The sequence below is a fragment of the Otolemur garnettii genome, unplaced genomic scaffold (genome assembly GCF_000181295.1).
Source record: "Otolemur garnettii isolate 467f Iridium unplaced genomic scaffold, OtoGar3 scaffold00005, whole genome shotgun sequence".
Taxonomy (NCBI): Eukaryota; Metazoa; Chordata; class Mammalia; order Primates; family Galagidae; genus Otolemur; species Otolemur garnettii.
Window position 1 is genome coordinate 19,134,833 of NW_003852400.1, and position 26,576 is coordinate 19,161,408.

Here is a 26,576-nt window from a genome sequence, read left to right on the forward strand (position 1 = left end):
AAGTCGTGTGTTTGAGGCTGAATGTCCCCAGACTGGGGAGGAAGTGCTGGTTGGAATTGTTGGGAACTGGCTTTGGCCAGGGGACCTGAACCTCCCTGTGGTCAACTCCAGGAGTCTTGTCAATCTGTTTTCCTGAGTGGCTGAACCATTGATGTTCCCACTAGGAGTGATCTAGTTTTTCTGCATCCTTAGTGGCATTTGTAATTTTTTTTTATTTTTTAGTTCAGCCTTTCTATGTGCAATTTGGAAATATTTTAGTATTTTTCCCACTCAGTAGCTTGATTTCGTCATCTTAACTGGGTGTTTCACAGAGCTAAAGTTTATTTAAAAATAATCTCTGAAGTTTCATTTAAAATTTTCCATTTCAACCATTTTAAGCATATAATCCAGAGCATGATTGGTACTCATAATATTAAACTATAGCTCCTGTGTCCAATTTCTTCCATCATCCCCAACAGAAAATCTGCGCTCATTAGGCCATAACCTTCATTTCTACCATCACCCTAACACTTGTTACTTTTAATCTATTTTCTATATCAATGAATTTTACCTATTCTAAATATCGTATATAAATAGAATTATACAATACTTGTGCTGTTTGTTTCTGGCTTAATTCTCTTACAGTGTTCATCTATGTAGAAGTTTGTTCCAAGATTTTATTCAGTTTCATGGTAGAATAAAACTTTATTGTGTGTATATCCTAAACAAATAAAAAAACCTGAAGTTTGTCTTAAGGTCTCTTTCTTCTTCACTCCATGTTCCCACTCCATGTAATCTCACCTATGCCTGTGGCTTCGCTGACCATTTATTTTCCGGTGACTTCCAGGTTTGTACATGTACATCCAGCCCCAAACTTCCTTCCTTGTTCCAGACCTATGTAGCCAATTGCCTAACTCAGGTTAGGTACATATCTACCTAGGGTCTCTATTGGATGTCTTCAAGTTATTCCAAACTCCATTGTCTAAACCTGAATCTAAGACACTTTCTGCTCACCCTAACCCCTGTCACCTTCCATTGTACCATAATATCAGTGAATGGCACCTCTGTGTGTCTAAGGGCACAAGCCAGAAAACTAAGTTATTCTCTATTCCAGTAAATCTCACTTCCCAGATAGCTCTCAAATCCATTCATTTCTCTTTATCTCCACAGTCACCTAGTACAAAGGACTGTTACCTCTTGCTAGACTACTACAATTGCTTCTTAACTAAAAGAGCTACTTCCACAGACTCAGACCTCCTTCCAGTCTGTTCTCTGCTCTTACAGCTAAAGTGCTTTTTTTACACCTGTTGAAAATTCCTCATTGGTTTCTTAGAAGGCCCCAGTTTTCCAGTTTTATCTGATTCTACTCTCATCTTTATTCATCCAACTTCAGTAACTGGCCAGGAATCCATTTCTTTCTTTTTTTTTTTTTTTTCAGATAGTGCCTCAAGCTGTCCCCCTGGGTAGATTGCTGTGGTAACACAGCTCACAGCAACCTCCAACTCCTGGGCTCAAGTGAGTCTCCTGCCTCAGCCTCCCATGTAGCTGGGACCACAGGTGCCTGCCACACTCCCGGCTGTTTTTTTGTTTTTGTTTTTGGTTGCAGCTGTCATTGTTGTTTGGCAGGCCCGGGCTGGATTTGAACCCACCACCTTAGGTGTATGTGGCTGGCGCCTTAGCTACTTGAGCCACAGATGCCAAGCCCAGGAATCCATTTCTAAAATGCAACTATACATTCGAGTGGGCTACAAGAGAAACATCACAACATTACCAGTGTAAAATAGTAAGGTAGTGCATATGAAAACTTGCCATTTGCCGTCCGCCTAAAACATAATATACAGCTTAGGGCTAAAAGGTCCTTCACACATCATGTGGTCTAATTCTGTCCCCTCAAATAAGGAAATGAAAATGGGGGTCCAGAGAGAAGAAGAAACTGACCAAACCCACACAAGGATTTCGTGGCAGAGGGGGTCCAGAGAGAAGAAGAAACTGACCAAACCCACACAAGGATTTCGTGGCAGAGCTAGGAGTGAGCCTTCAGACTCAAGCATCATGAACTTTGTAGATGAACTTTCCAACCAGGTTGAAAGGCCTACTGTAGACAGGTGCCAGCTAACAGTCAACAGCTGTGGATGGGGCCAGGGGTTGGGGTCTTGGGACAACTGCTCAGTATATAGGGGAACAAGAAGGGGTCCTGCTAAACTACCAAATAAAAATCCACTTTCTATGAGTGTGCCACATAAAACACCTGTTACTATCTGGGATTTTCACAAGGAACTCCTTCCCTCCCCTGTGCGTCCTAAAGTAATCAACACAGTGTCCAAAGGAGACAAATAGATTCAAGGCACCACTATTTCCCGACAATTAGGCAAAGGTATCATCTGAAAGATCCCAGTACATTTTCTTTCAAAGGAAATCCCAAGGTACTGAATACAATTCATGCTTTGAAACCAAAGTTGTCGCTCAATAGCCAAAGGAAGCTTTCTGGAAGACTCTTCTTTTGAGATCAAGGGAGGCTGAGTAAATACCCTGTGTATGCTTATCACTAGGGGCACTCAAGTGTAAATGAGTGTGAAAGTTGCCTTTTGGTATCAAAAGACCTGACAAGATGCTTTTCCAAACAGGATTGGAATTATTAGTAAATTTGTTGAGCTGAAAGGCGTTCTTTATCAGCTGTAAGTATTTTTAATTGGTTTCCAGGGAACACCTGTGTTAGGGTTATAAGCATCAAAGGTGATAAACAACTTAATTATCCTTCCAGAACCATTAGGAAAAAGTATCACTGTTGGTGAGCTTTCTTTGATGCCTTCTTTTGAAATGCCATCCTGCTACCATTGTGGGACTATTTGTAGTTTATTTCCCAAAGCTTTGATGCTCCCTTCATAAACAGAAAGAGCTGTTAGATGTAGATTAATGAAATTAATAACATTTGTGCTGGTCAAATGTATCTCAAACTACTATTGGACACAACTTCTTCTTGGAGAAGCAACAAGTTAGAAAGAATCAGAAAACCTTAAGAGAATTTTGAGAGATAGGGGCAGAGAACACAGGAGGAGATGGTAAGGCCTGAGTATGGCACCCATTTTTTTTTTTTTATCATGGTGGTTTCCGAGGACAGGGACTTGCCAACTTGGGAGGCTGTTACAAGGAAGAAGGGGAAGAGGTTTGTATTCTGTTTATTTTTAATCATTGTCTTTAAATTTCTTTTTGTAAAGATAAGTTGAGACATGAAGGCTGAGTGTGGTAGTAGTTATTGGTAGGCCAAACTGTGTTCAAAATACCTTGATTCCTCCTTTTGACTGTGAAAGATTTTTTGTTTTCTAGAATCTTTTATTTCAATACAGTGTCCCTGGGAAGGATTTTTAAAAGTGACTATTACAGTACAGAACAATAACCTTTGTGCAGAAAACAACGAACAATCAGGAAGTGGGATTCTAGTGAAGGCTGAAGATGAACTTCCCTGCTTTGGCTCTGCTCAGGACTAATCCCGAGTTGCTTAGCATTGTGATCTGGCCTCCTTCTGTTATTTCTCTATCACGTGCAAAAATTTTCTGCCTCTCCAGTCTTTGAAATATCTTTTTGCCTGGCAGAAATGAATGAAAAATTATGTTTTGAACTCCTCAAGAAGAGCTACTATAGATTCAAAAAAATTCACTGCAATCACTTTTAAACACTTCATGTTTTAAAAACTGCTGACTGTGATGAAAATCACAGAGTTGGAAAAGGACCACGGGGAAGCTATTCCTGCCTCACTTCATGAATGAGGAAACTGAGGCCTATCCAGAAAATGAAGCTCTCAGCTCAGAGCTCTTGCCAAACTACCCTGTGGCCGTCTCACTTCATTCTGCTGAGGGAAATCTGGCACCATGGCTGGACCTAGACTCACGTTAAATAACTGTCTCCACATGATCTCTTTGGTATAGGATAGAATTAAAGGGAAACCCAGTGGCCACCATCCTTTCAGCCCTGCCGCAAGTTGGCAAACTACCAACTGGGCCAAACATTAATTTCCCCAAACTGTTCTGAAGCATGGAAAGTGGTACCACAATAAAACTGTCAGTTGGACACGAAAAATCAGAACTTAAATAAAATACCTAACTTAATTACTTTGGATTTAAATTGAGAATGGAGCAACTGACTAATAGTCTCTTGGTCTGAGTGGATCCAAGGGGTAATGAGGCTCTCAGCTCGTGTTGGGGCTTGGCTCTCTTCACACTTATCTATACCACCATCAGTTTCTCCTTTCTCCTTTTCCTTTGTCCAACTGACCAGCTTTAAATGTTTTTTTAATGTTGGTGGGAATTTTTCAGCGAAGAACAAATAGTCCAGCTACCTCCATTTATAGCATACAAACTTTTTTAAAAAAGGAAATGTGTATGTTCCAATCTTATGATTTCATATTTGATATGTAGTATGTTTTGGCTCCAGGAAGGAATTTAAATAATCCTGGTTATCTCAAACCAAATTGCCCTGGTCTGCAGACAAAGAGCCAAATAGGAATCACCATGCATTCTGCAGACCTCAGCCCCTCTGCCCGGCTGATTTCTACCACATCCCTAGTTCTGAGGAGGCAGACTAGAGAGATTATTTCTCCTGAGCTCCAGTTTTACATCAGACAGAGACACGTATCTTCCTTCTCTGGGCTCTATTATTGTGAACAGAGAAAAGCCAAAGACCAAGAGTCCTGCAGTGTCTAGCTGACCATCAGCCCATGGCTAGCCACTTTTGCCTCTCCAGTAATTCCTGTCTGCCATTGTTGATGGTGGTCATTGACAAACTCATAGGATTATGGGAGCTTGACACTCAAAACCTCTTAGGGAAGAATAAATGATAGTTTTTAAAGAATAAAGCTAATGTTTAAGAGTTCTTCTACCCCAAAAGTTTTCCTCAAGTCTTTCTCTTACTCTAAATACAATGAAGAGATATGTGATATTAATCTAACACAAGTTTACCAGTAACTGCGGCTCTCTGTGACAATGACTTTGCACATCCTCATAAGGGGCCTTTGCACCTTTAGAATGTTTCCCATGATTTATTTATAACATTGTTTTATAGGATAATTTTATCTATGATTTAATTAAAATTACTAGAATTAACAGAAAGATTCTTATTGCAGCACCCTTCTTCCCAGCCAGTCTAGGGCTAGGGTTTGGCTTCAGATTGAACCACCACATTTACAGAAGACAAACCTGCAATCTTGGTGATTTCTGTCTATGGCAATTTTTCATCTTCACATCTTGCTTCTTAACCATGCCCAGTCTGGATCAATGGCAAACTTCAGGCAGGGCTGGGCCAGCACACAGCAGAGAGAGACCCAGCCACACCGTGGCCATTTCTACTCCCCTCACCCCCTCTCCTCTGAGGAACCACATGGGCAAGTTTCAAAGCTGAGATTCAGGAGATATCTTTAAGTTCAGGGTGGGATGAGCAAGTAGGAAAAGTAAGGTGTTTCTTTTTTCTCATTTAATCCTAGTAGTCTTTTTTTTTTTTTTTGAGACAGAGCCTCAAGCTGTCGACCTGGGCAGAGTACCATGGCATCATAGCTCACAGCAACCACCAACTCCTGGGCTCAAGCGATTCTCCTGCCTTTGCCTCCCAAGTAGCTGGGACTACAGGTACCTGCCACGACACCTGGCTATTTTTTGGTTGCAGCTGTCGTTGTTGTTTGGCAGGCCCAGGCTGGATTCGAACCCACCAGCTCAGGTGTATGTGGCCGGCGCCTTAGCCGCTTGAGCCATAGGCACCAAGCCAAATCCCAGTAGTCTTGATGTTATACATGATAGCATTTTCAAAAAATGAAGAATCCTTTCTTGCATGTGTGTGTGTGTAAGAACTGGACAAAGGCATATGCACTCCCCAAGAGTGTGGCATAGGAATGAACATCTCCTGAACCCCTTATAAGTAGAACTAGCAGAGTGGTGATAGACATTCCAGGGGGAGCCATTGTGTCTCCCTGCTTAAGACTGATGGTGGGACTTTCCCACTTCTGGTGCAGTGACTGGAGAGCTGTTATCTGCAAGGACACTAACGTACCCAGGACTAATGCACTGCTGACTTTGGCGACTGCATTGTGCTGGCTCTAAAATAGAACATATTTCTCAAGTGAGTTAATGTCTATTTACCACTTTGTTGTACTGTGTAATTATCATAAATGACACTTAATTATTTAATTACTAGACCAAAGGGGTAGATAAGAACTTGCTATAAGGAAGATATAAGACCAAACCTCTTTCTATATAAAGGGCATATATATTATACATGCATATGTACCATACATGTTCATACATATCTAGAAGCGTTTTATATGAGTGTTTATGTATAAATCCATACTTGTACTCATTTGACGTAGCAGATTGTTATGAGTGTGATTCAGTGGTCATACATGTGCACCACAGGAGACACATGGCCAAAACAAAGAAACGTTTTGTTGGCTCAACATGTAAACTCCTCTGAAACAAGGCTGTTTTAGTATCAGTGTTTCTAAAGGCTGTTACTAAGGACTACTCTATTGAGCAACATTGACCCTGTCCTCCTGTTGCTCTCCTCCTGGAAAAAATAATTCATAATGTGGTGAGAGCCTGTAGTTACTGGATTGAACATAGTGCCAATTTCACATGGAGAGGGCAGCGTGTAGTACTTACCCCAAAGAAGGGCTAATTCTTTGAGGAAATATGAAGAAAGGAATATTTACTTAAACCCCCTCTGTGGTTTATAACAAATGGTTCCTGCAGGTCTTAAAGGAATGCTGACCACTCTTTTCACAGGAGGAAAGTAGATAACATGAGATTCCCCCCAAATTCAAAGCAATTCTAGGAATGTGCTCTTTCACAACCAAATCTTTTCTGAGACACTGTTCCTTGTGGATCATTTCTTAAACACAGTCACTGCAGGCTGCTGGTGGCTAATAGTAATAACGCCTGTTAATTGAGCCTGTGCTCCATGCCATGTGTTAGGCTGAGTGTTCTACCTGTATTCATCTATTTATTTCTTACAATGATATTAGTAGCTACATCCTACTTATATCTGCATTTCATCAATGAGAAAACTAAGGCTTGGAGAAGGTAAGTAACAAGGCCATTGTCACACAAATAGTAAGTGATAGAAGCAGAATTTGAACCCAGGCAATTAGGCTCCAGATCCCACCACTTGGACTACCAGTCTGTACCAGTATACCTTGCTTTGGTTTGAAACTAGTGCTAAGGGTTTCAAACACTCAGGATACATTAGGGAAACTCCACTAGTTTCTACTAATGTTGCGTGTTCTCAGTGGCTGATGGGAAATATCTACCAAGAAAATGAAAAGTAATAACAAAAGTAATAACAGATACAGCTGTGTCAGAGGTTCCTGTGAATCCGATCTCTCATTGTGACTCAGCCCTTAGGAACAATTCAAGACTGTTGGTCCCCCCTGCTTGGCACCGACTGCTGCAATAGAATCAGGGGCGCAGGGAAGGCCAACTGCTGAGTGAGCGTGTTTAGCAGCTCCTGCTCCTGGGGCTCATTAACCACAAAGGGGATAAACATCACAGAAATGGTACAAGTCACCTAGGAAAGAACTGGCTACTGACACTAGGCTCACAGTCCCAAGCCAGGAGGTAAGTTGTATGTTCCCCTCAGAGAAATCTTTTAGTGCTGTCACAAAACTTTTATAGCTGTTAGAAAGACAGTCAAACCTTTATGTGTATATTTCCTCAGCTGCCTGATACCATCATATGTGTACTTCATATTTTGAAAAGAGGCTTGAGATGTCGTGAAACCCAAGAGGAATTTACAATAATCCTTTTGTACAAAGTCTTTCCTAACTGTCTTCCTAATGTCTGAGATGACTCACCTATTTAAACATACTTCACTTGGCAAAGGAGATTTTATAAAATATATGGCCAGAAAGGTTAGTCTTACCCCCAAGAGAAGATGAGGGAGGCACTTTCTTATGTGTTTGGGGGAAAGGGGGTTTTTTATGTATTCCTTCAACTAAGTTATTTGGAGCTGCTGTGGTATCTGGGTGACTCCATTGAGGCTGAGGGGAATATAGGGATAGATGGCAGGCACAGCCCTTTTCCTGAAGAAGACTTCAGAGTCATGTCTGCAATGATCAGAACAGACCAGGCTGTCAAAGCGACATGTTTGAGGCTTGCTACCGTCCTGTCTTGGCCATCCTCCATCCTTACCCCCAACTCAAGTCCCTCCTATCCTCAACGGATGTGAGCAAACACAAACTGTTTGAGAAGAAGAAAGTTGAAGATAAAATACCAAAGAAAATGTTTTTAAGTTCAACTTATTTAGAACCCAGGCTTCCAGACTCATTTTGATATAAGAATAAGTCTTAGGGTAGGATGTCAATGAAGATAAAAGCCATGAGATTCAGAGATTCTAGTGGAGAAAAGATGAATCGACTACATGGTGCTCATGCACACACACACAAAGGCACTTCCTGGGTAAGTCTGTGGCTCCGGAACTGACACTGACCTTGTATAGTAACTGTACTTCACAGCTATTCCAAAGTTTAGTTTTTATAAGGCTAGCAGGGCTTTGTCTGCCTGGAAGGGTTGAGATAAAAATAAAATGAAATATGAAATATGATATACTTTATAACCAGATTCTTTTTGGAGGATAAACCAGGTGAGACCATGGGCCTCTAACCTTCAGTTAATTTTTCTTTAGCTGTTTAGTAATAGAGAGTGGGCTTCTGTAAGGGCAAGTGATTTCCTGCCTTAGGAAACTGGGAAGACCTTTGTTTTCCAACACTTGACATGCTCTACCCAGGATCCTTCTGTCTTACCTGTCCCTAAGTCCAACCACTGCTGTGACAAATAGTTGTGCATAGGGTCTGATAAAGTTCACCCAGGCTCAACCTAAAAGTGATGAACCATATGCCCCGACTTTGCACTTTCTACCAAAATGTCCCCATGTTAACACAGAAGTTTAATGCCACAGGACCTTGTTAGGCGTCTATGCAAGTACAACCTGGAAATTTAAGGGAGTTAACACACCCATGGAATGAAAACCTGACCATAGAAGGCAGGAGCCCAACAATTAATTTCTTCCCCCATTCTCTCCCTAGAGAGACCACTCTAAGAAGCAGCTGTTTGTCCTCTCAGAGGATGGTCTTACAACATCATGCAGTAACTTGCAGCAGCCATGATCAGAGTTCTTCATCCTTTGCCACTTTGTAAGCCCTATGCCTTATTCTGGATTGAGCTCCATAATAAAGCACAATGTGTTTGTTTCATGCTTTTGTTTTCGGGGAACCAAGGCTAACACAATTGATACCAGAGTGACTCCAGAACGAATCCCCTTGGGAGGATAGTTTGGATCTGGATTATAAAGGCCCCAGTGCTGGGAGAAAGTGTGGTTGCGATGACATCACCCAGCATGCAGTGGCATCATAATAACTAAGACTTTCACCTGTGGGTAATTGGGCTGAGATGCAGGTGGTAAATGAAGGGGCCCTGGTGGTTAAAAGCATGGATAATATGATAATTATAGAAATTATAGAAAGAAGATGACTGCTGTTAACTACAATGTAGGTCTCAGAAAATAAAAAATAGACTCGGGGAAGCCAATAGTCGAGTCAAGCCATGCTGTGAAATTCAGAGATCCTCTATGGCAGCTGCTATGGACCCTGTCAGCTCATGGAACCACAGGAAAGACCATGCTAAAATCAAACACAGGATCTAATTGCAAAGGTGCAGGACCACAAAGAGGTGTGAATCCATAGGCTTAGCAGACCTCCTATATCAAATCAGGTCCCTGTAGGAAAAGAGTGGATAGGAATATTTGTGTGACCCAGCCTGAGAATCTTGAGCTCCCAGATTCTACTAAATCTTCTAGGCTTGCCTGCCTAGAGACTTCCTCTAAGGCAGGTGCCTCATGAAAAGTTAACTTTATTCCTTGAGATCTGGCCCCATCATTTCTCATGGCCTCTAAATGGTAACTGATAACTTAGAGTAGCCAAATGGCAGCCTACTCCTAGCTGAAATAACATGCCAAAGGAATTGCAGAAACTACTTTACATCATCTGGTAAGAATAGGGGACTATATATGCAATAATGGAGCTTGAGGGTCTTGGACTAGAGTGAGGGAATCAGAATAGAGGCTGAATAGATGAAAATTTACCAATGCGAGCACCTATGCATGATTGGAATTCAATCCCCCACAGAAACCCCTGGAGCTCGTCCTAATAGTCTGTGGAGAGTGTGTTGAGGTTTGGGGAAGATGATGCTTACATCAACTACCATAACAGAAAGTCACCATCCCGTCACCCAGTGTTTCCAGATCTAAATCAGTTCATAGATCCAGAGGTCCATGATTGATGGGGAGGCCAGGACCCTTCCTTGCCATCACAAACATATACAGTAAATGTTCCTTTGATTCTTCCCTGTTACATGTACTTGTGGCAGAAAGACTATGCATTGTTGAAAGGGGGAAAACACAGGCCTTTTAAATTCTCTTAGATAAAGAGTTGCGGCCAAAATGATACCAACTGACCTGAAATGTTATCGAAGCTCTCTAGCTAGAGTGGAAGCTCACCTGGCACAGTGGCAATGGACCTTTGTCCAAGCTTGACTCATGGCATTAAACCCATCCTGAAGTTACATACCCTGAGTGTAAAACTGGGACAAATATAGAGGGGACCAAAAAATACATGATTTTAAGAGATTTTACCTATGTGTTACTTTTTGAAATTGGATCGAAGGCACTGTTACTGGTCAAGTGTACCTGGACATGCTACGCACATACATTTTACTGGAGATTCATACACTTTTTTGGAATGATCAATTTTACTCCCAAGAAGATTTCTTAAAATGTGTGTACATGTTTTTGGCATCCCCAGAATATCAGCTGCTAGAACCCTCACACTGTTTTAAGTTCTGTGGTATAAGGATTATTCTGAGGGAACACCATGTAAAAACCCCAGAAATTGCCTGTGTCCCCTGCGAGATCACAAATCAGAAGCAACACTCTATGTCAGGAGGAATTTCAGAGATCAGTGCCACAATTAAGCACTTGCGGGATTCCAGGGTGTTGGTTTTCATCACCCTGGTTCAATTCTCCTGTATGCTCATTTCGGGGCCTGCCTGGCCCTGGAAAGTCCTGAGAGCCTGTGGTGGACGATTGTGAATTATCCTAAGTGTAACCAGATGTTAGTCCCAATCGCATCTGCTGCACCAGATGTGCTATCTTTGCTGTGAGTGGATTAGCAGGTTTTCTGGTTCCGCGATCTGTGACCATTATTCTGGTAAATGTTCCTTCTCAATGGCCCTAAAAAGGGAGAGTCAAAACAGCTTCCCTTTCCATTGTAGGGACAATAACTCACTTGTGAAATTTGTGCTTTCTGTTCCACCAAGAAAGGGGGAGAAGAACTTCCACCAGGCACATATAAAGGGTTCCACTGAACTTGAAGCTTCAGCTACCACGTTTTGGGTTCCTCGCATTGGTGGACCAGAGGGCAAAGAAATAAGTTGCTATAGTATATTGGCAATGGTGATTAACCCTGCTTGCTACGGGGAGCGAGGGCTGCTCCTGCATATCATTCTGATGTGTCCCCTCTCCAGGAGAAGCGTGGCGGCAGCCCTCTTCATTACATGTATTCACATTGGCCCTTCCTCTTTCCTTGTTACACTCTCCTTGTCCCTCACAGCAGCTCTCTGAAATCACACCCCTAATAAAGTAACAATACAGAATCTTTTGCCTCAGGCTCTACTTTCAGGCGAACTCAGACGCAGGCTGCTATTCCAAGGACAGGTTCAAGTGGACTTACTTACAGGTAGAGAGCATTTATACCAGGCATTTTACATATTTCATTTCACTTAATCCTTGTGGCACTCTTGAGTGTAGGAGAATTATTTCTATTTTACAAATAAGAACACAGGTTCAGAAAAGTCAAGAGACTTACTGAAAGGCAGCAGATAGCTCCTGAGCAGCACAGCCAAGTTTGGAACCAAGAATTGTCTAACTCTAGAGCTCAAGCTCTGTCCTTTACACCTTCTATGTCCTAGATTAGCGAGGATAGAGTTGAGCACTGAGACAGAAGACGATTCCTCCTCTGAATGTCTTTCTGATAACCGCTTTTACACTATTAGTGGCTGGTTTTTACTTTACGTTTTCATTTTCCTTTTTAATATATAATTTGGTACCTAGTGCATTGTACAGGGTAAATACTGTTAATGATAGTAATGGGATGTTAAAGGCAACAACAGACTCCTTTCCAGGGACTTGCTCAGGGTTCCATCATTCTGTAATATGTGACAGAGAAAATCTGAGCATGCTAGTTTAAAAAAATCAAGATCTAAGAGGTTAATGCAGAGATAAAGTGAAATGTCAGCTCATTAAAATGTTTTCTCTTTCAGGAAATAATTTGTTTTTAAATGAATTCAGCACAATAAAAGGCACGAAATTAAAGTATATCTCAGGCTCAGCACCGGAGAGTAGCTCAGTGAGTAGGGCGCTGGCCACATACATCGAGGCTGGTGGGTTTGAGCCTGGCCTGGGCCTGCTAAACAACAATGACAACTGCAACCAAAAAATAGCCAGGCATTGTGGTGGGTGCCTATAATCCCAGCTACTTGGGAGCCTGAGGCAAGAGAATCACTTAAGCCCAAGGTTTTGAGTTGCTGTGAGCTGTGACACCACAGCACTCTACTGAGGGCCACATAGTAAGACTCTGTTTCAAAAAAAAAAAAAAAACCTTATCTCATAATTTCAAGTTTGATTATGTCACCAAATAAACTAAATGGCAATTGAGTAGAAAGAAATATAATCCGTAAAGGAAGCGGGAAAGGTTAAAGAGGTCAACAGTAATTAAATGAGGACTGAAGCTGGATGGAAATTGATCTATATTAGCTGAGGGCCATTCCTGTCTTTTAGAATGTTATGCATCAGTGAAGAGAGAAAAGATAGATTTTGCTATTTTGACATACAAATATGTAATTTTTGAGCCAAGGTTGCTAATTGAAGACAGCAGCAGATTCTCAGTTCATGCGTTCTAACAACCCACACCTGCTGGCAAAGATGGCCTAGACGAGATCCTTTCATAAGGCTCTGTGGGGCAATGGGTCAGATGTCCCTCACTGGGGAAAACTAGAATCCGAGTGACTTGACTCAATGCAAAGGCAGATGAAAGTGGCAGTTCTCGCCTGTAGCTGACATAACCCCTGATGGATGGTCATCTGTCCCCAGGGATGTAGCTACTCAATAGGGACCCAGCTGACAGCAGGAAGCTGGCAAAACATGTGCTCCACCTACGATTCTGTCATGGTGTCGCTTGTGGATATTAGGGCTTGCTGATTTAATATCTAATACAATCACAGTTGAGTGATGCTGATAATTTTTATTATGAATGCTAACATTTTGAACAATCAATCATTATTACTAATGATGAAGACAGTGACTACCAATAATTCAGTGTCTACTTCATTCTGAGTCTTTACGATTTCTCCATTTACAAGTCTGCAAAGTAGGTGTTATTATTCTCTTTCTGCATGAGGAAGCTGAGGCTCAGAGGGTCTCAGCAACCTGCCTGAGATAAAGGCTGAGATAGCTAAGTTAACAGGCTGTGATCTGGGTTTTCTTCTCTGTGTGGAGTTTTATTTGCTAAATTAATCAAACAAATATATTTGAAATGCTTTTCTCTTTACAGAAAGAAAAATTCTTCACATCAGGTAAATCAGGAATCAATAGAAACAGAATAACCTTGACCTAATTGATTTTGGTAGTGAACATAAAGTTAAACTTTTATAATAGAAACAGGACAAAAATCCACCATCCTATTAATAGAAACAGCACATCGTCAGATAAAGTAATCTCCTCTGGTCTCCTGACAAGAACCTGGGCAACACCACAGTTTTATTATTACATGCTCAGACGCAGTGATTCAGTGATTACAAAATCAAAGAAACTAACACATCAAAGATTCAACACTCTATCTTACCAAAGAGAAAGAGTAGAATTGTTGCCTAAAGCTTAAACTCTTGCACTGTTTTAAAATTTTTAATTATTCTGGATACATGATTGTATACTGTTACAGGGTACATGTGATGGTTGGATATCATTACAGGATACAGGCATCCGATATGAATTCATCAAATCAGGGTAATTAGGGGATCCATCACATCAAGTATTTAACATTTCTTTGGGTTAGAAACATTCCAATTCCACTCTTTTTGTTATTTTAAAATATACCCTGACTTGTTGTTAATTATAGTGACTTTATTGTGCTCTCACAAGTTGTTCGTTCTATCTATCTATATTAATATTTCACACACATTAACCATCCCCACTTTAGTCCATACTCCCTGCTACCCTTCTTATCTCCATGAGATCAATGGTTTTTGATATTTAGCTCCCACATATGAGTGAGAACATGAGAGATTTGTCTTTCTGTGTTTGGCTTATTTCACTTACCATAATGTTCTCCAGTTCTATCTATGTTGTTTCAAATAGCAGGATTTTGTTCTTTTCTGTGGCCATATGATATTCCATTGTGTGTATGTACACAGTATCACAACTTCTGGATGCATTCATCCACTGATGGACACTGAGGTTGATTCCAAATTGTGGCTGTTGTATGAATGGCATAGCACTAAACACGGGGGTGCAGATATCTTTTCCATATACTGATTTCCCATCTTTCGATTATATAACAAACCATAAGATTGCTGGGTCATCTGATAGTTCTATTTGCAGTTTTTTAAAGAACATCCATACTGTTTTTCACAGTGGTTGCACTAATTTACATTCCCTTAATGTGCACCAACAACGTATGAGGGTTCCCCTTTCTGCACATCCTTGTCAACATTTATTATTGCCTGGTTTTTGATAAAAGCCATTTTAACTAGGGTGACATGATATCTCTTTATAGTTTTGATTTTCATTTCGCTAATGACTAATGATGTTGAACATTTTTTTTCATATATCTTCCATCCATTTGTCTGTCCTGTTTTGAGAAATGTCTGTTCAGATCTTTTGCCCATTATTTATTGGATTATTTGATTTTTTTCCCTATTAAGTTTTGAAACTTCTTCTATATTCTAGTTTTAAATCTTTTCTCAGATGGGTATTGTGCAAATTACCTTCTCCCATTCTGTGGGTTTTCTCTTCCCGTTGATGGTTTCCTATGCTGTGCAGAAGTTTCTTAGCTTGATGTGGTCCTGTCTGTCCAATTTTGCTTTGGTTGCCTGTGCTTGGATGGTATTACTCAAGAAGTCCATGCCCAGACCAAATGTCCTGAAGCATTTCTTCAATGTTTTCTTTAAATAGCTCCATAGTTTCAGGTCTTAGGTTTAAGACTTTAATCATATGGTGAGAGACAAGGGTCTAGTTTCATTCTTCTGCATAAGGACATGCAATTTTCCCATCACAATTTATTGAAGAGACTGCCCTTTCCCCACTGCATGTTCTTAGCCCCTTTGTCAAAGGTAAGTGCACTATAGATGTGTGGGTTATTTCTGGGTTCTCTATTCTGTTCCTCTGGACCATGTGTCTGTTTTTATGCCAGTACCCTAATGATTGGGTTACTAAACTCTGTAGTGTAATTTGAAGTCAGGCAATGTGACTCTTCCAGTATTATTCTTTTTGTTCAGGATGGCTTTGACTATTCTTGGTCTTTTGAAGTTATGTATAAATTTTAAGATTATTACTTCCTTTCACCAATGTTCTATAGTTTTCATTATAGAGATCTATCACTTCTTTAGTCAAATTTAGTCCTAGGTATTTAATTTTATTTGCAGCTATTGTAAACGGGATTACTTTCTTGGTCCCTGTTCAGATTGTTTACTTTTGGCATATAGCAATTTTACTGATTTTTATATGTTGATTTTATATCCTACTACTTTATGGAATTTGTCAATTTTAAATATTTGGGGCTGTGTCTTTAAGTTCTTTAGATATAAGATCATATCATCCACTATAAACATGAAAGTCTTTACCAATTGATGACAAAAATACCTGGTCAATCCTAGAAGGCCATTCATTCATTGATTATGCTTTTGTTGTGTGAGTTCTGGGTGCTGGAGTTGTGCTAGGAAAATAAGGAAAAGTTAATGACATAACTAGAAGTTCTAATACTTTAGTGGAACTCACCAATTATTGTGCTTATGCTAATCCCTCTAATTTTTAGCAGTCTAATACAAATGGTGGCATAGGGTAGGTATTTTTATCTGACTATAGTTTATAGATATGAGTTTTGATTCTGAAGTAATTCTCAGTTCAAAATACCTGGAAGTCAATGTTCTTTCTATAGAACATCATGGAATACCAGGGCAGAGACTGCCAGTTTATCACCAAGCCTAGTTCCTCTTCTTCCTATAGTTGGATTACATTTCCCAGTCTCCCTTGCAGTTAAATGAAGCCATGTAACTGAGTTTTAACCAACAGAAAGCTGGTGAAGGTGATGGGCCCCTCTTCTTACCCTCCCTCAAAGACATTGCCCAATGCACCTTTCTCCATGCTTCTTCCCTTTTCTCCATCTTAATGCAATTTAGCCTAGTGGCCCTTAAGCCAAATGTTAAAGGTATCAGAATCATACATGGAAAGAAACTATCATCCTAAATCGCTAGATGGAAGGCCACCTTCCAGAAATTCTAAATTGAACAATTATATGAACACAAAATAAATTAAGACACTGGCATTTTGGAAGTGATTTATTACAGCAGTTAGTATTACTCTAATATAAATACTAACATATGTATTTGACAGATATTTATTTGAGTGCTATATAGATTTAATATCCTCTTACCTAAGAATACCTCAACTAGTAGATAATATGACTGTTTTATTACATGTAGACCCTCTCATTTCAATAAGCAAGAATGCATTAGATATTTTAAATCATATTTGAGTCTTTCTTTTATTGCTGATTCACTGTTTGGACTTTTGTCCTCAACCAACATTTGCTAGCAAATAAGTGATGTAGTAAAAAAATAAAATTGTGTGTTTTTTATATTTTATTTGAGAGAAAAATATGGAGTTTAAAGTTGACGGCTAATGAAAGAGAAATTCATTCTTATAGCCAAAGAATAGACTTTCATGTATTTTGTTTTGGCTACCCCAAACTAACTAATGCAAGGAATCTCATTATCCTGGAGAAGCATAATGGAGCCTAGCCTGGAGGAGCATAATGTGAGATCCCCTGACCTAATTCTGAGCATCCCAAAGGAAATGACATCATTCTGTCCATTGATTTAAAGATCTGACACTGAAAAAGCTCAGGCAGGAAATTTCACTCCAAAATATGACTCTGTGGCATAAAGTATTTTAAATTAACAGTCCTTAGAGATCTATGGGTATTGGAAGGGACTTTCTCTCTTCATACAAAACCTGACCCATCAAAAAGAATGTAATCCATGTAATCTCAATATACGGCTGGAAAGAAGATAGAAAATGCAACCAGACCTAGCCCAAATATTTTTAAATATAATACCTGTCTCTCCAGTAATTTAATCAATTTCCCCCATCCACTCATTTTCCTAAGTATTTATTCATCCTCCCTAGTAACCACTTATTGCTCCTAAATAGAATTACCTATATCCTTATCCCCTCCGAAATGAAAGCATATAAATTTCTGAACCTCATTGAGGTACTAGGTAATCACTCTGTGATTCTCCCTGTGTGCACAGTAAATAAACCTCTTTCCCTTATTAATCTGCCTTACTGTAAACTTTCCAAGGTGAAGGGAAAGTTGCCCCCCACTCCCACAACACAAAGAACGCTGAGCCAAGTCACTGAGTGAAGAGCAAGACCTGATCTCTACCGATTGCAGGCAGCCAGGTGTGGTGTCAAACCTTTCTTTGAATCCTCACTCTTCCACTTCTTGGCATGTTTTTAAAAACCACTTTGAATTTCAGTTTTCTCACTATTAAACAAGAAGTGATAATACTCACCTCTCAAAAACACAGTGTAGATTAGAGACAAAGTTTTTAAAGTGCTTATGAATAAAGTACCTCCATAGGTGATAATTATTATTAGATTTATTATTAATTACACTTACTATGTTTGTAAAATGCACACAAGAAATCCTGGACCATTTGCACCAAGGTATAATAGACAGCTAAACATTTGGGCTACTGATTTTATAGCTTCCTTTCTCATTTGTGTCATAGCAAAATTTAGTTCATTTTATTCTGTATCATTCAATAACTGGGGCAAAATTACGGCAACCTTTCTAGCAGTTCAACAAATACCTCTTAAGAACTTTTGCAACACTTTGTGCTGGTTTCTAAATGTGCTTACTCTACATCTTGTGTGGCTCTTAATGATTATTTGTGACCCTCTATTGCCACCAAGATAAAAATTGCCTTATCACAGGAGAACTGAGACTCTTTTCTTTCCTTTTAAAGAACTACTTCAAGGCCCATTGAGAGATAAAGGTGTTTGTTCCCATCGCTGCTCTAACCTTATTCAACTTTCAGTATCCCAAAGTGATGTATAATACACAGAGTAAATGAGCCTCTTATAAATGATTTAGAAGCGGAATCAGTGAGTGGAAACTAATTTGTAGAATGTGTATATTTAATGCTCTGAGATTGCAGAACAACACTAAATTAATTAGTGAAAGGGGGGCAAAAAATAAAGAAGCCCCTTTCTTTTTATTTCCACAAGTCATCAGTGAATATATTCTAATTTTCCCACGACCTGAAATTTATCACAGACAAGCAAGACCATAAATTTGGTTTGAGCATGGTGTAATTTTAAAATGTAAGTGATGTTAAAGCTAAGACTGTCCAGTCTGGCCGATGCTTTAAGCTGTTATTAATCAAGGCTGTTTCTTCTATCATCCCCAATATTTGTGTGACACCAATCTCATGGTGGACTGTCACCATGGTTACCATTAACCGTTATTACTGAGGGGACCAGTCATCCCTGCCTCCGTCACCTGCCTGAACTCCCCCCCTGACCTACTGAAGAAGAACAGTGAAGGTAGGAAGCAGTTGTAGGCAGGTTGGTAATACACAGGCAATATGTCATATTAACAGTAACAGGAACTCACGTGGCTCCCCTGCCCCACAAACTACTCTGAAAAGGCACTTGTGCTGTACATCTCTTTGGAGAGCAGTGGTGATCTGAAGAAATACTTCCTCTTGAAAGAACCCTGTTTATTCACAGTGGAATACTCTTGAATTTTGCAGATTGTCAACCACACACAAAAAAGTTTTTTTTTTTAATAGTTGAGGAAATAAGCCTAAAGAAAATGTGTACCTAATCCTATTAGCTGACTTAATATAGAATTATTAAAAGCCTTGATATACAGGATTTAACACAATCTTTCTAGCAGGGTGTGATGTAATCTGTTTTTGTTCCTCAGCTAGCAGATGGCTTACCTTTAAGTAATTTCCAATATGTTAAGAGATCAAAAGCCATCCTCTCGCCACCAAGGCGGTAATCGGTCTTCTCTGCTGGGGGTTGCTTGGTCCTGTGGTAGGGATATGCAAAGGCTCCTGGCATTTCCAAAGATAGAAGGGCGACATTTCTTCAGACTTTGAAGTTAATAATCCTTTAGAAGTTGAAAACTGAGGGATTTTTCAAAACACTTTTAATGTTCTATATGCCATGTGCGAAAGTAAATATCTGTAAGAAATCACCAAGGGCTGGTGAGAAGCTTGGAGAAGCGCTCTGCAAAGTCAAATGCCATGGACTAGGGCCGTCCCTTCTCGCTGAAGGTGTGGATGGATCACATGTCCATCAAGGACTGTTCTTTGGAGGATGTGGTTTCTGCATTGAATGTCTTGAAAATGTAAAATTCATCAAACATACTGTCATTGCTGAGCCCACACTGTGGCATTACTGATAGGCCTAGCCTTGTAGTCAAGACATGACTCTTCCTAAGCTTGGAAGCTTTCAACGGCTTGCTATTGGTGAAGAGATGAAGTAAATTGCATTTAGAATTCTGTTTGATTTTTACTGTGAGAGAAAAAAAAGGTTCTGTATTTCAGACGTTGAATATGCTCCTAATAGATCCAGAGTATAGAGTTATTTTTTAAAAATACCATTCTGATTTTCATGACATGCTAAGTGAATTTTGAATTCAGACAAACCTAAGTGTCTCAGGGTCTGTTACCACCTTTGCTTAAGGCACTTGCTTTTGATACTGAGAGGTTTCAGTATGTTCCTTGGACCAGTTATTTTCAAGCTACTTAAAAAAGAAGAAAGTCTCCATAGGAAAATAGATTCCTAAGCATACAGGAGGCCGAAGGTTGGATCTTCTCCTTGGAAATATAAAGACAGATTATTAGAGCTTAAATGGAAGGCCTCTCTACAATCACCCCCTCTCCTTCTCACCATTTTGTTTTATGCATTTGAGAGTTGGGATATAGCCAGGCTATGGATGAATAAACGAGTATCTAATAGTCATCAAAAGAGATACAAGGAGAAAATATGACATGGAATTTCACAAACACGTACAAGAAGCCTGCAAGTACTAGGTTGCGTTCAGAACACAGGTGTCGGTAAATGGTCTTGAGGACAATCAAAAGGATGAAATGGAAACTTGAAATGTAATCATATCATTTTTATACAGAAAACTATGCGTGAGTAGAGAGCACCTATTTCCCCAAAGTAGTTCACTGAACTGTTTGGAGCTATAAGTAATATCTGCTCTCTGTTTTAACCCTGAACCAACAAGGAGCAATATCGTTCCTTGAAGTCCTCAAAAGATTGATCTAGCAATAAAATAAACATCTTCACATCGAAATCAAAAAGTAGTGAGAGTCAGGTGTATGATTTAGAAAGGCTTTATACAAAGCTCCCTCTTTCTAGAATGATCTCACCAAAACTGCTCCCCATAATCTCAGGAAGCTCTTTTTCTATTTAAAGATCATTATTATGTCTCTGCTTTCTTCTCTTTGGGGTGAAAGGACCCCTGATGTCTTCAACCTCACTTGATTTACAGCCTCTTGCTTTCTCATGGGTCTCCCCTAGGTTCACTCCCAAGTTGTGAATGAGGGTGCAGAATATGGGAGTTCAAGTATGAGCCTGCAGGCACCAGGTTTCATTTGGAAAGGAGGTGTGGATAAATTGGACAATCAAAAGGATGAAAAGAAAACTTGAAACACCATCGTATTATTTTTACTCTACATGGAAAACCATGTGTGAGTGGAGAGCACCTATTTTCCCAAAGTAGCTCACTGAACTGTAGCTGTAGGTACAGTGGCTCTAGCAGGCCATGAGTTTGTTATTTCCCCAGTCATGTGTATAAAGACAGTCTGACTTTGACAGGAATGTGTAAAACCTAATTTTAAATGCCTAAAGAGCCTGAAAAATGGGGGAATTTTGGAAAAATCAGAAATTCTATTTGAACATTACTCTATAAGCTTGGATAATAATTGCCCATCTTCTGGGACTAGAGAGGTGGTCACCTGTCATTGGACTAGGTAAGTGAGATTGGGGTGGGGCTGGGAAGGTAGTTGTGGAAAATAAACAAAGATGTAAATGACACTAGAGTTAGTGCTGAACTATTCAGCACTGATACGTGTGTTTGCAAGGTGCCATGATCTATAACATGCTCCCCCTGAATGTTGCTGAACACTTAGGGAATAGTTGCTTATTTCTCCTCCCACCCCCAACCCAGAGAGATTAGTCAAGGCTTGACATTCCTGGGATCTCTACTGGGAGGAATGAAGAGTAGGCTGAATGGAAGGTTCTGTCCCCTCCTGTTTCCATGGCCTCCTGGCAACCAGACCAGCTCTTCTAAGCCCCTCTGTTCATCTTTAGAGGAAGTTCCAATTTGCAATAATTAGGCACATGATTATTCAGCCCCCCTTTCCTATGGAGGTGTGCCCCACATTCCTGCTATACCTGAACCATAATTATTCCATAAATCAGCTAATTTGATACAGAATAATATCCAATTGATTATATAAGACACTGGTTGGATAGTTGAGCATCTAATTTTGAATTAGATGAGTTGAGTAATATCCAATTGATTATATAAGACACTGGTTGGATAGTTGAGCATCTAATTTTGAAACACGAGATAATTTTACAGCAATGTGACTCTCAACTCACAGAAAACTGTGATGCTTCTCAGAGAGTTCTGGGTTCTTTGAAAACAATACTGAATAAACCACAAGGTCAGATCTCTTTTCCTGGTGCCTCAGGGTATTACAATATTCCCTCTTAAGCCAGGGTGAAGAGACATCATCTCCAAGGGAGATTGGTTTGCAGAGTGCCGACAACCAGGGAATGGGTTAATTTCCTGCCCTCTGAACTCAGGATTTAAATCCCTATTTTTGTCCCTTTGTTAAAATTATAGGAAAAAACTGCCTGTTTTTGTAGTGAATGCAGAATCATAGTATCAAGACGGATGTTTTGGATCTCAATAAATTCATCTCTCTCCCTTTCTGCAGGACCGTGCCCCTTGCCACCAGATCTGGAGCTCCTGGGATTTTGAGGCAGTGTAGAATGAATGCAGGATATCTGTGCCTACAGCACACAGTCAAAAACTCAGCGCAGCAGTGAATGCACAGCACTGTCTGTATTCCTACTGTGCCCTGAGTAAAGACTTTTCACTTCATACATCATTCACAACTTGCTACAGGGAATTCACAAAGCCAGTACATACCCTTTACACAAAGAAAAGAAGAAAAAGAACAGACCTGAGAAAGGAAAAAATAAATAAATACAAGGCGTCTGCCAAGTGTAGCATTATCAACAGGGAAATTAACAAGGCACATTGTAGTTGAGGATGTTAATCAAATAAATAAATGGAGCTTCTCATTCTGTTCACACATTTGAAGAAGGCTAGAAAATTTCAGAGTCAAACATGGTTAGACAGTTTCATTTTCTCCCCAGGCTCTGGTGTCATGAGGAGCAAGGCAAAAATCTAGGGGAATTGGAAGCTACTTTCCTCCCTAGAGAGATCTGGCAAGCAGATGCTGAGTTAGTCCCACCATCTGGCTCCCAGAATCCCAGGGTCCCGTAGGAGGGTGCCACCTGGAGGTGCTGGAGGTACGGTCCAGTCCGTGCTGGGTAGCAGCCCCCACGGGCTGAGGGGCTGAGAAGAGAGGGCCCAAATGCACAGCGGAAGTCATGGCTCAGCTGAGTCCTGCTTGTCCCAAGCCAGGATGATTTTTTCCACGAGGTGAAAGGATAGCTTATTTCTTGCTAATTTCAACAGTAATTGAGATCTCCTCCCCCCCACAATTCTGTATCATATTATATTCTGGTTGGGCTTCATAGTAGCTTGATGGGCAGATTTGCATAGAAGAAATTAAGCCATAGAGAATTAGTCAGAAGAATTAATCAGAGATAGAGTCATTAGTTTCCAAGTAGTGAATTAATTTGGAAAAACCACTGGCTATGTCACTTTCATTGTCTTTTCCTCTTGAGAAATAAAAAAAATGTTGGTTTTTGAAGGTTAGTGGAAAAGATCTGGGATGTAAGCTTATGCTTTGATATTACTGAGTCATTTCAGACACGAATAGCTCACTCCACTCTCCTCCCCACTCACACTTACCTCTTCTCTTTCATGAAGAAATGAGGGGCAAATTGCTTTCTAAATCTAGGTTGTAGACCTAAAAGCCCAGAAACCCATGTCCCATGAACCCAGCAACACCACTCGATTTACTAGAAACCAGATGCTGAGTGTACAGGGTCCCAGGACATGTCACCTGTCTGCTCTGCCCTTAGCCTGGCCTGGGAGCCCCTCCCACACCACACTGTGGCAGGTCCACGAAGAGCCTGAGGGACAGCAGATCAAGGCAATTGTACCTGGCCTCACTTATTGGCCAAGTCGTCCCCCTTTCTTGACTCTGGTTTCCTGATCCCTGTCGTTTCCTGCTCTTTTCCATGGCTATCTCCTGTTCTCTTCTAAGAACGTGCTTTGGGACATCTATTTTAATCCCTTCTTCTGGTTTACTAAAAAGTAACCCACAGCCTACCCCAGCCAACTCTGAGCTTGATCCACTCCTCTGACTCAGGCACACCCCGCAAGTTCTGAGCAAAGCTCCCTCCCTGAGACCAACCATGTGCATCCTGACAGTCTTAATCTCATCTGCCCAGAAAGGGGGCTGTGTGTTTTAGGCTTGTACTGAACAGTTAGGGAGGTAGAGTGGAAACCTTTCGTAGCATTCTAATTCAGCTTCCCTTGCCCACACAAGGAGTCAGTCCTGCGAAAGTAAACTGAAGACAAGAAGAGATTTGGGGATAACTAAACTCACTTATTCACTAATTTATTCATTCACTCATTAATTCAATAAATATTCAAGTTTCCATTATATGCCAATCATTGTGTCAGATTTTAAAATGCTAGGTTTCCTGTGTTTACATTGCAGAAGAGGATGTAGCGAATGCTTTTCTCTTATGAACTGGCTTGGAATAAAATCGCCAGTGGAGTCCTGCAATCTCATGTGGCCAACCAGCAATCAAAATGTCTGCTTGTTGCCATGACCCAGATGCCAACAACAAAGTTGCTCCAGAGATCATTGTGGTAGATGCTTGTAGAAAAGGTTATGTGTAAGCCATGTCAGGATGTATGCTTGCAGGACAGTATCCAATTCCATTCTCTCTCCCTCGTGGTTCTTCTGATGATTATTCAGGGATCTGCCTGCTTCATGAGGCATCCCCTATATGATCCAAACAGGAAGGACTCAGCCCTCCAACATCATTCAGTTTGTGATTCTAATATTCACCATGTGTTTGATTGGCTTGTCTGCCTCTTGCCTGGAAATTTAGTTGAAAGGAAATCCAAGATCACAAGATGATGGAATAGATATTTAAATGACTTAATATAAGAAACTGACTTTGTTTTCCTTTGTTTTATAGAAAAAAAATCAAATTATGGCTGTGCAACTGGTAATGTAGTCTGCAATAGGACTCCCACATTTGGGCTCTATGACTTGCTACCCTAGGAAGAAACCGAAGCATCACAGTTAGGAATAAAAATCCTGATAAGAGGAGAACAATCGAATGTGCTGACATAAAAACGGGTGTGAATAGATCTGGTGGCTTGGGAAGGTGGCAAACAGTGTAAGGCTTAGAAATGAATAGGATTCTAATGGTTTCACTGTGGAAACAGTACGATGGTTTATTTTCAATGATACTGCAGGTAGATATTGACTTAATGATACTTGTTCATAAAGGAAATGTAGATGTCATAGTTTGAAAACTGCAGACAGAAACCTCTAAAACAAATTATAGGGTTTTTATGAGTTGCTTCATTTGATCAGCCATTATTCCCTTAGAAATCTTTAATAACTCTGTGGTACCGTCAATGAAAAGCTTTCCTCAACAAAGGTACTTCAAAGGTACTTTAAAAAGACAACTTTTTAATACTGGCCTGAAAGATAAAGATAACCTATTGAAAATCAATTGAAGAACCATAGGCATGTTGCCTTCCTGTGGTTGCTATGAGATTTGGAAGAAATTCTGCCCAAATTGTGCTGGATTTGTAAAGATGTTCTTAACAGTGTTTGGTTTCAGACCAGCTTTTGTTCAAAGCTTTGAAACAGCCTAAGGGGCGTATGCAATGAAAGGGCATGACTAGAACAGTGGAGTGCTCACTTTGAGAGCGGAGTGCTTCCCCAGTGTCACTAACTGCATTTCCCACCCCCATATAGATCACTGAGGGAAATGCTCACTGCAAGGTAGGTAGATGGCTGCCCAACTTTGTATGAAATTAGAGGAAAGGACCAGAACCACAAAAGCCCAGCAGCCCTCCGTCAGTACTCCTGCCAGTCTACAATCTCGGTCCACTAACAGGAGCAGGTGCTTGTGATGGGAGATGCATTTTATCATTTGACTTAAAGAAGTCGAGTTCCCTTTGCCCTGTTTACATCTGTGTCTGCAATTATAGGAAGCCCACCTGTTGATATGCAGGTCTTCTAAAAATCACTTTCCCAATGAAAATTGTATACACTAATACTAATATTCTAGTAGATCTTCTTTAAGACAATTCTAAAATATTCAGGGGTTGGAAGTGTGATACTTCTCAGAGACAGATCACAATAAGTTTAATACAATAATTATGAAGATAGGCTTGGGCACCAGACTGCTCAAGTTCAAACCTTTGTTCTACCTTTTTTTTTTTTTTTAGAGACAGAGTCTCATTTTGTTGCCCTCGGTAGAGTGCTGTGGCATCACAGCTCACAGAAACCTCCAGCTCTTGGGCTTAGGCGATTCTCTTGCCTCAGCCTCCCAAGTAGCTGGGACTATAGGTGCCCGCCAGAAGGCCAGGCTCTTTTTTGTTGCAGTTCGGCTGGGGCCGGGTTCAAACCTGCACCCTCCATATACGGGGCCAGCACCCTACTCAATGAGCCACAGGTGCCACCCTAGTTCTACCTCGTATTAGCTGTGGAAATTTAGATACTTTCGTCTAATAAATCAAAATTTATTAAAGCACTGTAAATCTTAATTCCTCATCTGTAAAAAAGGGCAATAATTGTCTCTACCTTATAGTGTTATCATGAAGGTTACACATAAAGTGCTTGTCAGAGTACCTGACTATAAGTATTAGCTATCCCTGTTATTATTACCGATCATGTGTATCTAATAACATTAATGAAAAAAAAATGCTTTACAAATGGGCTGTATAATTGCAGGAAGAAGAGAGAAAACACAAGGTGGCTGGATACCCCCCAACTGCCCACTAGCTTACTCAAAGGAAA